The following is a 17,500-nucleotide window of genomic DNA, read 5'->3' on the forward strand; positions in this document are numbered from 1 at the left end:
ACTATTTGCTAATCCCCCGATCGATTTCCAAGCGTTAACTATGCGTTGTTACTCAGTGCAGTTTTTCTTGCATCCGGGGGTATCAGGCCCTTCCCTACTCAGATGACTTCACGTGCGAATCGACTTTTGAAACACTCAAATGGACTTTTAAAACATCAGCCAGGCGTTCCTGGAGCTCGGTACACTCGTTCGGAAGCACTCAGTTCATTCAAGGTTATGCTTTATTATCAGGTTATCAAGAGGGCGTTTTATCAATGATGACAACAGCATATAATAAACTACTTTGATAAAATTGTAAAAATTCTAGTCATAATGAATTAAAAATTTCTTGACTTTACTTCCGAAATCTTTAAAAATTCTGATTCAATAGTATCTTATCTGAATTAAAAATTGATATGAACAGTATCATTTACTCTATTATCTTTCATTTTCTGTACATATAAATCGATATTACCAAAATATAATAAATAGCAATTTCATACCGTAGTTAAATGTTCTATTTTTCGCACCTAACTGCTTGTCCAATTTCGAGAATGAAGAAATCACTCATACCTATTAATTTCAAATATTGCTCGAGATTTTTCGAATTTTGTTTACAATACACACTCTCTACTTAAGTTTTATCGATGAAAGTCTTGTCAACAAACTTTCATCCAGGCTTGAGTTCCTTTGTCTGTCCTATCATTTCTTTACTTTTTGCTTTAGACTTGCTTATCGTTTACATTAAAAATAGCAAGACGATTCTTTTATCCAATTGTTTCGATTGTCCAAAGGATACTTAAAGTGATTACTGACATGTCTACACGCATTTGAGAGTGCACAGTGCAGAATGGACATAAAATAATGCCTTAAACTGATGTGATTGTAACTGATATAACTTAGCAGCCTTACAACCTCTATTGGTTGGTTAACACGATGCTCAGTTATGGGAAATACATTTCTACTTCAATGGTCTTCCCCATAACTAAGTACTGTAGTCATCATTTTACTAAGATGATTGACCAACCAATGCATATATTGATATTCATCTGGACATATGAATCAAACAAAGGCTCAGCTCCCTTAACTTTAAGGGATATTTACACGATGACATCATAATATTTGAATACGAGTCACGGTATCAGAATCATTCTGACTTTGCTTTCCTCATGGTAATTAGCACTATTGTTGTTTTAACCCCATTAGGATTTGAAACTTGAATAAGTTGGGAAAAACAGAATTAATTGTGGTAATTCTAGTCAAATGATGCCTTCCTGCAAATGTCCCCTTCTTGCCAGACTTGACGTCAATTCATTGAAACCAAATATTACAATAATAAGAAATGGTCTAAAGTGCAGAAAAAATGCTGCTGAGTTGACATAGTGAACTGTAAAACTGGAAAAACCTATTCTTCTTGCATCTATGGCTACCACGCTAAACCACGTTTGAACCACGCTAAAGTTACTGTGCTGCAGCATAGCAACCATTACAAACACTGTTGCATACCTTTCCCTTACTCTGCTTCAATGTGCCAGCAGATATTTGAGTTGAAAAAAAATACAGTGTGTTGCAGAGTTAAAAGTACAATGAAATGAAAAAAAGAAAATAAATAATAACTAAGGAGACTTTTAACTCTGGGTCAATTGCCCAGCCCAGAAAGGGTAGGTTTGTGGCAGAGGTCTGCTTGACATATTTTGACCAGCCACTCTTGTGACTTTTGCTGCCGTTCTTTGTTGCCTCTTGCTCATACGAGCCTTGTAAGTGGCATCCAAGACTGCTTTAATATTGCGTAATTTGCTCGTTTCCCACTGTAGCGGTTTCACATCCCTTGCAGAGGGTCCACTTGTTTGTCCTCCATCTTCATCACTCTCCTCTGATGACATAAACTCAACAGCATTGTCTTGTTTTAGCAAATCTCTTGCTCTGTCCTTGTCCTGTGTGGAGAGTGCTGCTTTTTGCACAATTTCTAGTCAATAATTCAATTTCTAAAAACCCAACAATAAATAACTATCAGATGAAACACTTGAACAAAATCATTTTCTTATTGTATACAACCTGAACAGAAAAAAAAAAAAAAACAGAGTAGCATGAACAACCTGTCTTAAAATACCATAGAAGGGATTGGTTGCACTACCATGCGATGGACAATTGATTATAAGATACTTACATACATTTTGTATAAATGGATAGTGCATTTCCATTATTTTACTCTTTGTCACCAATGCAAGACCAAAGCAATTAAAGACCACCTTTGCCATGCAAATCCACTTATCCAGAATTGACCCTAATGAAATGCACGTCGAATTTTGACTTCCAGCACGAAATTTCCCGTTAAGTATACGCATTTTCTATCTTTTTAAGATAAAAGTTAGGGTTAGCGTCATTTTAAGGTTAGGCTAACTACTGCTGTGTATAGGGGACACTTTATGATGTTAATTGTCTGTAGTCTTAGACTTGAGTGGTGTTGAAGTTGGCGCGAAGACCAAGGAGACGCTTCATGAGGTTTAATGAAATCGGTGTGCATCTAATTAATCAATCCTGGACATATCAATCCTGGGTCAATCCTGGACATATCTGTGCAAGCCGTTTGTCTTCTCATGATCATTATTTCAATCACGGACACACTATATTGCCCTAGTTGCTATCAATAGAAATTACATCAACTGATTTGCCAACACCAATTATTCTACATGTACATGGCACACACCATTGTCAAAAAAAGGTACAGAACCATGATACAATTTGTACCATGACTTCTAAGAGATGTAACAGTGGGGAAGGGGAAGATAAGAAAATAACATCCTTTTTACATTGCCAAAAGAATGGAAGCAATAATTGGTGTGAAGAGGTGGTTTTACTCGCAATTCATGTGCTCTTTTGTATTCTAAGGAAGGGCAGTTTGACAGACTATTGCCTTCTGTTTTGTTATACCTGACTGACATAGGATTTACAATACCTTGGAGAGGTACTGCACAAAAATGCAATGCGTTAATATGAACTGTACCTTTTATCTCTGCCTTGACCCATTTTTCCTTTCCAAAAATTAATTTCCTCTGATTTCTTTGACAATAATTTCCTCAATCTTCTTGTTCCCTTCATGGTCATATCTCAAGGGTTAATTAAGACAAAGAAAATCAAATGATTAAAATTAAAATGAACATGCAGGTAAGGTAATTTCCACCTAGGTGGCATCTCTTAGCTAGAGGGTGTAATCATTGGAAGTACTATTTGGATATGAAGTACATGTACAGTGTAACATGCTTTGTAAGATGTAATTATGCTTGCTAGAAGTAGAGAATCATTATCTTAAACCAAGGTCATGAAATCATATTTTCAAAATGATATTTTAACACAATTGACCAAATTGCTATTTTAACTCTCAAAGAGGGATTAACAGCTCTTGCACTACTCTAACTCTGTCAATGAAAGCCAATTGTAAAGTCACAACTCTCTTTGAAATTCAGTAGCAGATAAAACCTTAAATTCCATAATCTCAGCAATGTAACATCATGCTTTCAAAATAAAATTTTGACATCATTGACAAAAGTGCAGCCACTTTGTCCACTCAAAGATGGATAAAAAGCTTTGGCACAGCCCACTCAGAGATGGGCAGCCTGACTTTTGTCAATGAAAGCCAATTACTGTTAAGTCAAACCTCTCTTGGAAACTCAGTTGGCAATATAATTGGCATAACCTAACCTCAATGAAATCATATGTGCAAAATGAAATTTGGACATCATTGACAAAAGTGCCATTTTGTCCACTCAAAGATGGATAAAAAGCTTTGGCACAGCCCACTCAGAGATGGGCAGCCTGACTTTTGTCAATGAAAGCCAATTATTGTTAAGTCACAACTCTCTTTGAAACTCAGTGAGCAATATAATTTGCATAACCCAACCTCAGAGGAATCATACGTTCCAAATGAAATTTGGACATCATTGACAAAAGTGCCATTTTGTCCTCTCAAAGATGGATAAACAGCTTTGGCACAGCCCACTCAGAGATGGGCAGCCTGACTTTTGTCAATGAAAGCCAATTATTGTTACCGGTAAGTCAAACCTCTCTTGGAAACTCAGTTGACAATATAATTGGCATAACCTAACCTCAATGAAATCATACTTTTAAAATCAAATTTTGACATCATTGACAAAAGTGCCATTTTGTCCACTCAAAGATGGATAAAAAGCTTTGGCACAGCCCACTCAGAGATGGGCGGCCTGACTTTTGTCAATGAAAGCCAATTATTGTTAAGTCACAACTCTCTTTGAAACTCAGTGAGCAATATAATTTGCATTTTTTACAACCTAACCACAACAAAATCATAATGTTCAAACTGAAATTTGGACATCATTGATAAAAGTGCCATTTTGTCCTCTCAAAGATGGATAAACAGCTTTGGCACAGCCCACTCAGAGATGGGCAGCCTGACTTTTGTCAATGAAAGCCAATTATTGTTACCGGTAAGTCAAACCTCTCTTGGAAACTCAGTTGACAATATAATTGGCATAACCTAACCTCAATGAAATCATACTTTTAAAATCAAATTTTGACATCATTGACAAAAGTGCCATTTTGTCCACTCAAAGATGGATAAAAAGCTTTGGCACAGCCCACTCAGAGATGGGCGGCCTGACTTTTGTCAATGAAAGCCAATTATTGTTAAGTCACAACTCTCTTTGAAACTCAGTGAGCAATATAATTTGCATTTTTTATAACCATACCACAACAAAATCATAATGTTCAAAATGAAATTTGGACATCATTGATAAAAGTGCCATTTTGTCCACTCAAAGATGGATAAACAGCTTTGGCACAGCCCACTCAGAGATGGGCAGCCTGACTTTTGTCAATGAAAGCCAATTATTGTTAAGTCAAACCTCTCTTGGGAACTCAGTTGACAATATAATTTGCATATCCTAACCTCAATGAAATCATACTTTTAAAATAAAAGTTTGACATCATTGACAAAAGTGCCATTTTGTCCACTCAAAGATGGATAAAAAGCTTTGGCACAGCCCACTCAGAGATGGGCAGCCTGACTTTTGTCAATGAAAGCCAATTGTTAAGTCACAACTCTCTTTGAAACTCTCCATATTTGTACAATTTGCATGACCCTAATGAATAAATTCATGGATATTGAAAATTGTACAGCATTGACGAAAGTGTTATTTTGTTGTCTGGGAGATATATTATGCAGCTTTAGCACAGCCCACCCAAAGAAATTTGGGACTACATATACCACAATGAGAGAGAGAGGTGTATTTAATTACAGTAATTTCCAATACAGTTGACTCCTCATACAAGAATAATTATTATCATCCGGAAGTGGTCAGGCGAAAAAAAAAGGGAAAGAAAAACCAAAAAAGGAAGAGGATAAAGTTTGGATACCTAGGTTCTGAACTTGGTTAAATTTTAGCGAACATTATTTTTTGGACAGCAGAGAATTCCACTGACAACAGTCCAGGACAGCTGTATGTGACATACATGTACTGTAGTTGAGGTAGAAATTGGTACAAATGAGTATTCATGTTTGCATCGGCTTCTGCAAGATGGTGAACATTGGTTCCCACCACGGTTTATTTCTGAAAGATTACTGTATTTGTGATTTTGTATAGCATAGACAAGGGAGCATCTATTTACCAACCTGGCACTTGTCAGAAAGCCTGCAAAATCCTCCCTCTGTTTCCTCAATTCTCTGTAGGTCTTTCTGACAGCGTCCTTTTATATAAACGCAAAAAGAAAATCACCATGGTTGGCTTTCTCGAAATGTCAGTCTTTTTAAGTGACACAGGACAATGTCCACCATACCTTTAAGTGAATGAGAGGTGCACAAGTCCCATAGATTCTAACCACTTTTGAAGGAAAATAGGGAGTTTTTTAGCTTCAAAGGCACGAGCCTCGAGGGAGGAATGTGAGAATGCCGCCCAGGAAATTTTGCAAATCTAGTTTCTCCTAAGTGGCATCTCCTGCATTAGCCTGGAAGCAAGCTCTCTTGCGGGGTGGCTCACCCCCCAAGAGAGCTTGCTCGCAGGCTACTCCTGCATTAAACATCACTTTTATCACACATCCTTTCGCATGAACTTAATATTCAGTATGGAGCTATTTCCTTGCCAGGGAATAAAAAATCCCTGATGAAGTGAGCCTCTGTCGCACGAAACGCGTAGGAGAATGAAAAGAGTCATACAAGTACTTGTTCGCAGAAATGCTACAAACTGGCTTAAAGGAACACACGTAGCTCTAAACCTCAACATATAAACTTTGCCGCTAAAGCACTAAGGTGATATATTCGTTCACAATTCTTATGAAAATACATTAATTTCACAATCGCTGTAACTCTTACTCGGTAAGATTTTTCTCGGTACAGTACTGTAATCATAATGTAACAATAAACGTTCTTGGTAAAACTCATATATTGATTACAACGCATGCAGTAACAAGTTTTGAACGAAGGACTCTTTGGAGTTCACTTAATTTGACCGAGACTGAAAACAATAAGGTTGCAGCAAACTACAATTCAGTACTTACGGAACAACTTGGATCAACCGACGTCGTCGAGCGCTGTTTGGAACTGAAGAGACTCTTCTTCGCTTTTGATTTGCACATTGCGTCCAAACGATCGTTAAGCTTTTGGTTAACGGACCTCAGTTCAGCCAGCTCTTTCAAAACGGCTTCCATGGGACTTGGGGTCACTTTTTTGCTGTACTTGAGCATTGCTAGTACTTGGGCAACCTTCCCGTGAAACCATTTTATCTTTTGCCGAAACCGAACGACTTCAAGAGAACGACCAAAGAGCGAAATAGCAAGATTCAAAAGGCGCGCAATTATAATTGACCTCGGTTCAAAAACGAGGCAATCATGCGCGGTAAGGACAAAATGGGAGAAGGTTTCAAAGGTCGATAAACTGATCTTCATGTCGAAGAGTGAATGTGGAAGTTACAGTTTAAGCGAAGCAATATTGGTGTTCTTCAGATAGCGTTTCGAGAAGATTGTATCATTTTCATTTCGCGATTCATTGCCGTAAATAGGAAGCATCAGAACATTGACAGTACATTGTATAATCGTGTGTCCTCTTTATTTGACTCCGATATATCTTTTTGCGGCCCAGTATTACTCCGTCTGTATCTTTGCATTTCAATTGAAACTTGGATAGATATTTTGCGAGGCTTGTAGAAGGCTGCAAGTATTACAAATGATTTCATTCTCGGTAACCCGTGGGGAAGCCAGCCAGGACGGGACGCCGGACCTTTGCCAGTCCTCATAATGCTAGTGATTCCTTCGTCCGGTTTTGACTAACTTCCCCTGGGTCTCCGATGTCAAAGGTTTTTAAAACAAAGATCAAGGAGACACTATAAAGTATAACTATATTATACCTTGTTGAAAATGTTAATGCTTGTAACTGACTTGTAATATATACGTCTGGGTGGTTTTTTAGGACGCTTTGGCTAATGTTTCGGTTAATTCTTAACCCTTCATAAGTGGGGTTGATGTTTTAACGCGTGATTTAAAATAACGTTGCGCGAGCGGTATACGCGACCCTTTACATTTGAGGGTCATTGACTAGGAAGATGGGAGTAATTTTATCATATCATATACCCCTAGGCGTCACGTGGACTTGCTTCAAAGGCTTTTTCTCACTTACAAGCTTGATAGCAAAATTTTTAAACTCAGTGAGGTTATTTCTGAATCGAATTTAATTTTGCGAGTCTTGGACGTATTTCAAGTTGGTGTTTCTGGTCTTGAAACATGTTCAAGATCACTTTTTTAGAATAAGTAAAATAAGTAAACCCCTGATTAAGAAAGGAATTAAGGCTTAAGTTTTTTAAGAAACTGTGATGCTGCGTCGTTGACCTTTATTTAGAGCGTTTTCCCTTATCAACTCGTTTGATAAGCTAAATTTTCGTAGGTCCATAAAGAGGTTTTCGGATCCTAAGAGGTTTAGGGGTTTTGGGCTGAGTTCCAAACATGGCTGGTGTAATCCTGTAAGTACTAATAAAACTTATCGGTTGTCCTAATATTTAGCGCTTTCCTTGCTTCCAACTATACCGTGATTAAGTGAGATGTATGATGCTGTATGAAGTTTTTCATCCGTAGCCTTCATTCAGTTCCCTTCGTTTTCGGAAGATATTTATAAAACAGGCCGTATGTATGCACCATGTATATATATTTATCTTTCCCGAGAATTTCCGAGGTTGTCCAGGCTTCTTTTGATGAAAAATTGATGTATTTGCATGATGCAAAACAATTGTCCAGGTATTGTTTAGAGCGCAAATTCAGTAGTAAACATGTACGCTGAACTGGCGCCATTTCATTTTGCCGAAAGAGGAAAAGCCCCTTGGAAAAAAATCTCGATTTTCTGAGCGAATCCGTTTTGCGGAAACACGAATGAAACACCCGTACGCGTTTCAGTCAGCGGAAATGCTGCGGAAACGCGAAACATTATGATCGTTTTTCTCTATCGAGTTTCCCGTTGTATCCGCCCTGCGGAAACATAACGGAAAGTTGATGTATCGTGTTTCCGTCATTTTTCCGAATTTCGGAAACGCCTTATTTCACCCTGTGTAAAACATGGCGGCTGCATGCGATTCGTTTCTTCAGAACATAAGGCTTGTTGTTTTAAATCTCTCGAGACGATTGGAGCAAGATGTCAGCGAAGACGTGGCGGATTACGTCTTTTTCAGAATTCAGCAATTGCCACGGCATTTGTCACGTCTTGCCTTTGTAAATAATTTATACGATTCAGTCCGAGAAGATCTCTATCAAGTGAACAATCTTGTCACGTGTTGAGCAAACGTGGACGTCCACATTTTCCCAGCCATCCACCAGCTGTTCCGGAAGAGTTGGTCGTCCTAGATTTGAAATCCCAAAGGAGCAGCTGGAATACCTTGTTGAGCACGAACTAACAATTCCCGACATTGCTCTGAGTTCTTGAGGCTGGTTTCTCGAAAGTTCCCAAACATTTCGGTTGTCACAATTCGCACTGTATCTTAAGACTGAAGAGGCTTTGAGTCATCAATTTTAACAATCATTTTGTTTTTTACCCTGCGCGCATCTGGTTTTTCCTATACTCTTCTAGAGAGAGAAACCACAGCGAGCAACCGTTAAATTTTTCATTGATCATGTGCAAAGTACGTCACGCCCCACGTGATGCATTTGACATCACTTCGAGAGCACTTCGATATCAATTCGTTTTATTGCATTACACAGCAGGCTCGCCCAAACGCAGCAGTTACGTAGCTGAACGCAAGCACAAGCGGAAAAAGAAGTTTACTAACTCGTTTTCCCAGTTCAAATTTAATTTATTCGTCCTTTCTTGGGAGCTTAAATTTAGCCTAGAGAATAATTAGGGTCGGGTTAGGATTAGTCTTGGTTATTACACGACTCACTATAGAAACGTAACTACTGAAAAGAACTGTGGTGCAATTGGCTTGAGCATCTTCGTCGTTGTAGTGTCGTGGTGAAGACACAGGACTACAGATCTGGAGGGTCCGAGTTCTTGTACCGGTAAGTGCATGGCACCGTGCTTTGTTCCCTTCCTATGTTGTAGTGTTGAGATGCGTAAGACAGAGCTTTAGGGAACATATCTATAGGTGTTTTCAGTCCTTTTTTTTTGGGGGGGGGGGGGGGGGAGGTGGTTAATAGCTGCTTTCAAACTAGGTAGAGCGTATCTTCAACCAAGTAAAATGAGGATCACCAATTTAACCCAGGTAAAAACATATTCAACCTGAGTCCGGAATCGACCGAAAACATATGTTCTTAGATTACAGCATATGACATTCCCATTTTATTATTGGTGTATCAATTACAATACTTTGGTGTCTAGATTTGTATCGTGTTCCACTGGTGTTGAAGTATTTTTGGAGCCAAAGTGCAGCCAAAAAAGCCTGATATCGCACACTAACTGAATTGCAGAAATGTTATTAGCATCGAACATACGGCTAGTTCTAGTTCTGTTTTTGTTTCTTTGGATAGTTTTGCGCTTAAGAAAAAGAACGAATTTTATGCGGTTTCGTTGAAAACATAATTGTATTGTATTTACACATTTGCATCACACAAAATTATATTCTTTCCCAAATCTCAGCCTCGGTTTTATTCATAGAACTTTCATGTCAGCCTCGATATTCTAATAAAATCGAATCTTATCAAAAAAGAGTATAGAGCTGCTTAAACCCCTGGTTATGTATATCACAAGATTCTCAAGTTTGACCCAAAGCTCATCCTTTTCTTTAACCGGTAAGACGTCATAAAATATAAAATGGTTTAATAATAAATTCCTGTCTTAGTTTGCAGCCTTGAAATGGCAATAAGTTGATGGACTGCCTTCGGATTATACTAGGTAATACGTGGATGGAATGACTGTAACACGTGATACGCTCCCTCACGGTTCCTTCGTTCAGAAACGAACTGGAAATCCTCTAAACCAAATTGAGAACAAGAGTCGCAAGCTGTATTCTCGCTTTACACAGTAGTTTAAAAAGGATTATAGAGTAAAGCGAAAAAAGGAAAGTTGAAACTACTTTTCACATGGCACAAAAAGAAGGCTATGACAGTTTTTCCTAAATTCACTGAATTAAGGGGCTACGTAAGTAGAGTATTTCTGCTTTTTCGTCAGTTCGGAACATAAATGACTATAACGTTTTCTTTCGCCCGAAAACATGCAATGAAACACACAGAATTAAGTCAAGTTTTGAGGGAAGAGTTGATCATCATTTTGGCTACGAAGATTTGAAAAAAAGAGAAAACAAAAATCTTTAAAAGTGTGAAATACTTTCTATCCTTGCTACCTGTAACAACAGAAGACGAAAAAAGTACCAGGGCCGTTACATTGAATGGAGTAGACAAACTGTATCAGTACCTTTAATCTTTCACTGTTTTTAAGGGTGTTAAGCATTTGTCAGGGGTAAAAGACACTTGTTTTCAAGTTCTTCGAAAATCCGGGTTTTTAAAATTAGAAAAGAAATTTAAAGCCAATTGAAAATATATCGCCCCTATCTGTTGCTATGGTGACGTCACAATAATCACGTGCATCCTACCCTAATTTTACCGTGACATGAAGACAAGCTGTAGAGACGAAAGTCTGTCGAGACGTTTTGTGATTTCTAAGCGAAAACAAGTCATTGTTATTTCACTCGTATATTATTATTCCTTTCACCAAAAGTCCATTCTTTTAAAATTAGAAATGCAATTTACTAAGTAAATGCATCCATTTACCAATTGTCCATGAATATTTAATCTAAACAGTGAGACATTCGTCTTTTTTGCAAACCGGCTGTATGAAAGATTTTTTCCATTTCAGAGAATGTTATTATGGTACCTTCCAGAAGAGACGCTGGAAAATCGGACGAGGAAAAATCATGCGATTACTTGTTAATGATAGACATGCAAAAATTCACCTTTATTGCAATAATTTCAACCGTATATGCAAGTTTACTGCACTCTGTTTGGGATTAATTGACGTGCTTTCAGTCAATCAACACGCTAAAAATTTAGCATGTATTATATATGCACAGTCAGTTCTCCAGTAAAAAATATTAATCCAGATGTGTAATAATTTTTCAAAACTATTACCTGTCCAGCTTTGAACAGATTCTTGACGGCTGCAGTTTCTATTAATCCAATACACTCTCTTTTTAAATTTATCAGAATTTCTAATTCGTTTTTTTTTTTTACCAATCCCATAATACAGTTAATTTTGGGGGTTATTTGCATTAAAACGATGGATATCCAGTTCACTGAAGCATGATACAGTCCCAAGGGTAAATAACTTGTATTTATTTTTAGGTAAAGACCCCCTCCTCCCCCCCTAACGTGTTGCGTTATGGGATGGTGAAAATAACGAATTTGGGGGCTGAAGGTATTTTTCTGAAAACGTAATTAGCGCGTTCTATGAAGTGTGTCGAACTGAGTTGTCCTTCGTGCAATAAGAAAACGGTCATGACAAAAATGGATACGCCACAGTCAGAAGCAAGGATGGCACAGTGCGCGGCCTTTGTACAAGAGGTCCTGAGTTTCGATTCCCGGATCTCGCATCCTTGTTTCGACTTCTTTCCTTTCCATGTAGCTAAGTAGCTTTACATACACGTAAAACGGAGCACTGATGGAGAGGGGGGGAGTAAAATGAGTGCACCGTCGACCTCAGGTTTGTCAGTTGAATTACTGTTACGAGTTATCGACGTTAAATATGGTTACTTTACTTTAGGTGTGACACACGTAACACAACCAGTACAACTTCAGGGCCAAACAAGGAGGCAAAAACCGGTCATCCATGCACCCCCAAGTGGTATCGTTTGTAGTGTTAAGTTCTACTCTGCGCTATTTAAAGGGGCACTGTCACGCCAAATTTGCTGTTTTTAGATCAAAAATGGGTAGAAATCTAAATTGGTACTAACCCTAACCCTAACTCACATATACAACATTCCTGACAGCCCACTGACAAGATATGAAATACATTTTATGGCAAAAAGAGTTATTCGTATTTAATGTTTGGTGTGTTTCTGAAGACACTGTCTCCAGACTTAAAAAAAAAAAAAAAAACTGGTGTCAATCCATTTCCATCCTCTCAATCCTTGGCTGCAAACAACAAAAAATAGCGTCAGTGCATTTCATTGGTCATTGGCAACGAAACTACAGCACTATTTTTCGGTTTTCATAGATGCAAGGACGTTTTTTAGTGTTTTGACACTGCCCCTTTAAGCCTCGGCACTCGTTCGAGAAAATGCTCGTACTGCACGGTTTAGTTTTTGCTTTATTTTAGGGCCGGCCACCAGGGCTCTATAATAACTTAACTGACAATCACAAGCACTTGGCTAATTACCATATGTGGATGCGATGACGACGAAACTAAGCCTAATTTATAGCGTGGTCTGCTACAGGCAGCCACATAAAAAAAGTTCTTCTATAAACAAAGAGAGAGAGAGAGAGAGAGAGAGAGAGAGAGAGAGAGAGAGAGAGAGAGAGAGAGAGAGAGAGAGAGAGAGAGAGAGAGAGAGAGAGAGAGAGAGAGAGAGAGAGAGAGAGAGAGAGAGAGAAAGAGAGAGAGAGAGAGAGAGAGACAATACGTTCCAAAACAACGTATTTACTACATGCAAATTGCCTATACATATGTGTGAATGCTTTAGGGTACTTAACAGCTGTGTACCCGTATCGGCAGGTTATCCTTGTATTATTTTTCAAAATTTGGGAGGAAGTTATCCTTAGAAAATTTAATGAAGCACAGATTAAGCAGAAGAATGTCTTCAGGTTTTTCCATCCAACGACATATGCCAAACTCTTTTGTCAACAATAGAAAACTGAAAGAGAGAAATTTAAAATTAAAGTAAGCTAGGGAACAAGACGAAAAAAAAAAAAAGAATTTTTGTTTATGTTGGAAAGCTAACAAGGCTTGAAACTACACGAGAAAGCAAAATCAAGAAAACGAAAGAAATTAGACGGAAAAACCGATAAGCACAAGGCGAACGAACTTATTTTAATTGTTCGTTCACTTACTTTGGGATGCATGTGGCCACCCTTTGAGAGCAAGCATGATTTGCCCAGGTGATCGCAAGCCTTAAAAAATTGCTTCCGCAGTGAAACAACCATATGCACGCGAAGACGCTCTCTCTTGAAAGAGGGATAGAGTTCCATGGAGTTGTTTGTGAATGAAAATTAAGTTTATAAACTTCAGTTTTGCAATTAAGTTGATTGAAGGTACGACCTTTGCTTTCCTACTTTACTAACATCTTCGTCAAAGATTTAGTCAAGCAGAAAACATATCTAAGAACAATACAAACTACTTTTTTTTAATTATAGTTTTTCAATTAAAATTGTCTGGACCTTTCTCCTCAGTTGTCGTTAGTTTGCAAGTTATTTTACCTGAAATACAACCAATAGAACTAATTTTGTTCTTGGGCCATCGTAGTTTGATCAAAAATAAGACACAAACAGCAGTGATAAACATATTGAACTTGCTCATTTTGATTATGGCTTGACGTTTCGTATGTGCTCTACATACATTTTCAAAAGTAACCGTTGAAATTTAAAACAGCTATTTATATATAACAAAGCGGATGAGGGGACTGGAACCTAGATTAAGCAAATACTTAACAGTAAAATATATAATAATAATAATAATAATAATAATAACAGAAAAGATTAAAAAAGCATCAGCTTTTCACTTCCGACGTTGACGTTGAAAGCTGGCTCAAGTTCTTGAATAAAGAAGGTCTCTTTTATTTTACAATGATAGTCTGTTTTGCCCTTCGCTAAGATATCAAAATGATCCCACTTGATCAAGTCATAATCAAAATGAACAAGTTCAATATGTTTATCACTGCTGTTTGTGTGTTATTTTAGAACTAATTTTCTTTGTGAATTTTTAAAATCGGTTATCCGATATTAGGAGAAAGGATTAAATTCAAAATTAAAGGCTTTGCAATTTAACTTAAGATCGTGGGAGTTAAAATAACGTAATGGTAATTCCAAACAACGAAAAATGGACTCGATGGAACCGGAACTTGGAGAAATAATTACGATTATGTAGTAAATTGTAAAAACAGTTGTAATATTTGTAATTTTTAAAGATACATCGGTAGTTTTTTCTTTTTTTTTTTTTTTTCCGCGGCCTATACATTTTCCAGAAGTCTTGAAATTTTTTTGTAGAAACTGAAAGAGGGTAGTGGTCTGGCTTTTAAAGCGAAGTTGAAGGAACATAGATTAGGGTTTCAAGTAGTTTAAGTGATCATTTTGCCCTCGAACTTACACACAGTGAGAGTTGCTAAATATGCTTTTATCCACTAGGAATGATCAAAATGAATTCTTAAAATGCAGGTTTGTTACGCATCGATTTAAATTAAAAAAAAAAAAACTTAGAATGAAAGGAAAGATATTGCAAAATAAAGAAATAAGAAACTTAATGCAATTTTACCAATTTCTCCAGCATTTCTTTTCCCTTAAAAATTTACAGGAACTCTCTAGATTTCAGACAATCATGTGTGTATCGATTCAAATATTCTAAGCCCAGCATTTTGTCAGTTAACTTTCTTTACCTAATAATTTTTCCAGTAACAAACTTGACACATTGAGCATTACAGGAGAGATTATTACTTCGTCTTAACTGGAAAACAAAATAACTTTTTGGAACAAAAACGCAAGGTAAAAGTGATCCTCTCACTTATCTGGACAAGTTAAGCAATTGTCTTCCATAGTCACGTGGCGACTCACCCTGCGAGCAGAGCCTCCTTTTGTGTTTTTCTTTACTGAGGAGGAGAAAAGTAAGCTCTGCCCGAATCGCGTCAACTCTTTGAAGCCGCCGCAGCCCGAGCTTCTGGACTAGTCAATCTTGTTTTCTCTCGTCAAACCGGTTATTCCAGTGCGAGCGTCCCTTTAGTGACAAAACCGATGGTCATAATTGAGCCCACTGTACCATGAAAAACCAAGATGGCGGCGAGATCTGGCATATTAGACTTGGGTTCAAGACTGTATCCTGGCAACATGCAGCGCATATTCAATAAAGATCTTACTCGATTCATGCAGAGCCTTTCTTGAGAACGCCAAAATCGAGCAAGCAAAAGAAAGGCTCTGCTTGCAGGGTGCTAGCGACTTCAACGGGATTCAACCCATGAGCTCTGCGATGCCGGTGCAATGATCTACCAACTGAGCTATGTAGCCACAAAGTTGGGAACAAGTCCATTTATTTATTTTATTTATTTTCTTTATATTATTTTATTTAATAGCTTCAACAGAGCATGAAAAGACTCGAAGTCCATATGAACATGCCCCATACTTACATAGACATGCCCCATACATACATGTACATAAACATATGTGATTCAATATACGAACAGATGCATAACTCACAAATAATGTGACACGTAATACAAATAAAAGAATAATAATAACAATAATTTATCGAGAATTTATCGGTCCATTTGGTAGGGACCTCATTTTCTAGACCTTTAATACGTTTCCTGGAACTACGAAGGAAATTTAAAGGATGCAAGAAAGAATATCATGCAGTTTTGGCAAAAAAAAAAATTGGAAAGAAAGCTTAACTGCTTAGTAAGATAAAACAAATATATATTTTTTTCTATTTACATTAAAGGTCCCCAATTTTTTGTTCATATGCTGGCTAGAATATTGGCTATTGTACGAAATACCTGGATGTACATGTAATTCAAGATTTACGTGTAATCTCATATTTCGTAACCTCAAAACGCAACATCTAAAATATTGCCGACACCCTTTCGCTAAACATATCTAATAACGTTCAAACAAAAGAATACTCTTTTGGATTCAAAACTACATTCAAGGAGCATGAAAGTGATGTTAATTTCACTGATTCTCATAGCATAAATACTGACGAAATAAGAACGGTTCATAAAAACTGACACCTCCTGACCTCGAACCCATGACGGGACCTTAAATCTGTTGGGTTCAGGTTGAGGTAAAACTGAGTGAAAAAAAAACATATCATACCTGTAGCAACTGCATATGAGGGGAGGATTCTTAGTATAAGCAGAGAAGCTTTCAGAAATGTCGTCCGTCAAATGGTTTCATCCTTTTTCCTTACTTTACGGTGCAAGACTGTCTGGCCATCAGTTTAGTGCAAGCCAGTGAGGTTCACCAATGCTTACATGGACATATAAATTCATGGTTCGTGGCATTTAAGGCTGTCAAGTGGATCACGTGATATCTGCCAGTGGTGAAGACAAGAAAGTTTATTTGTCAAAGATGATTTTACCTACAGTGTAATTGTGGATAAAGGCATCAATTAACCACATGAATATTTCATTTTAGCCGTGAAAACACCCCTCTTGAAATTCAAGGGAACTCCTTTACTATATACATCTACATACAATGTACATGTACATATCACTTACCCAATGTCAGATCTTTCTTTCTAAAGTTGCACTTTAATTTTACATTAAACACCACAGACTCTTGCATAGAAAAATTAATGTACATCATTGTAAAACAAAATGTGCACCTTGTGCTAATTTACTATAATTATGAAAAAAAGAATAAGGAAACACTGACTACACTGTAGTTGCAGATCAAGGGTTGCACCTTGATGTAATTGTCTGTTGGTTGATTTCCAAATTAAATAAGGGTGGGGCAGGTGGTTGCCTCCCGATACCACTTGAAAGGTGCTGATGAGCCTGGCGAGCTCCTACCGTATCACATAGGTACACATGTACACAAGGTGACATGTAGCAGAGACAAGTGTTTGAAGGTCGAATTGTAAATCCTGATTACATATACATTTATGTATCTGTGGAAAGTCTGTCTTTGATTATTTTGCCTTGCAACATGTAGCTCTGATGGAGACACCACAGGCAAGATTCTAGTCTCCATGCATTATTTTTGGCAAGATATTATTTCATTTGCTTGTTACAAAAACCAGCATTGTATGTAATGAAAGCCTATAAAAATACATGTAGCTCATGTCAATAAGCTGTTAATTATTCATCACCTTTGTGAGGAACAGTGATACGATGCTTTAAATAATAAAGATAACAGTTGAAATAACCAAACCTTATTTAACCTC

At 37.4% G+C, this 17,500-nt stretch overlaps 1 protein-coding gene and 2 long non-coding RNA genes across 5 annotated transcripts in view; all 3 read right to left on the reverse strand.

The window, feature by feature from the left end:
* LOC138002108 (fibrillin-3-like) overlaps nucleotides 1-17,500 on the reverse strand; it is an 85,278-nt gene that overhangs the window by 24,247 nt on the left and 43,531 nt on the right. The gene's annotated exons all lie outside the window — the stretch shown is intronic.
* Nucleotides 215-7,231, reverse strand: LOC138003550 (uncharacterized). 2 transcript variants are annotated; one of them, XR_011123599.1, is made up of 4 exons: nucleotides 6,505-7,231; nucleotides 5,624-5,697; nucleotides 2,984-3,086; nucleotides 215-1,964 (listed from the first exon to the last, which is right to left on the reverse strand). It is a non-coding gene; the product is annotated as an uncharacterized lncRNA (long non-coding RNA). The 2 variants fall into 2 exon arrangements; XR_011123598.1 differs by lacking the exon at nucleotides 6,505-7,231 and having other exon boundaries at nucleotides 5,624-6,015.
* LOC138003548 (uncharacterized) overlaps nucleotides 11,678-17,500 on the reverse strand; it is a 7,951-nt gene continuing 2,128 nt past the window's right edge. The window contains exons 2-3 of one of the 2 annotated variants that reach the window (XR_011123595.1): nucleotides 16,429-16,645; nucleotides 11,678-12,546 (exon numbers count right to left, since the gene is read on the reverse strand). This is a non-coding gene — a long non-coding RNA (uncharacterized lncRNA). Of the gene's footprint in view, nucleotides 12,547-12,713; nucleotides 13,266-16,428; nucleotides 16,646-17,500 lie in introns of those variants that run through there. The other variant, XR_011123596.1, reaches the window with a different exon arrangement.

This window comes from Montipora foliosa, chromosome 5 (genome assembly GCF_036669935.1).
Source record: "Montipora foliosa isolate CH-2021 chromosome 5, ASM3666993v2, whole genome shotgun sequence".
Taxonomy (NCBI): domain Eukaryota; kingdom Metazoa; phylum Cnidaria; class Anthozoa; order Scleractinia; family Acroporidae; genus Montipora; species Montipora foliosa.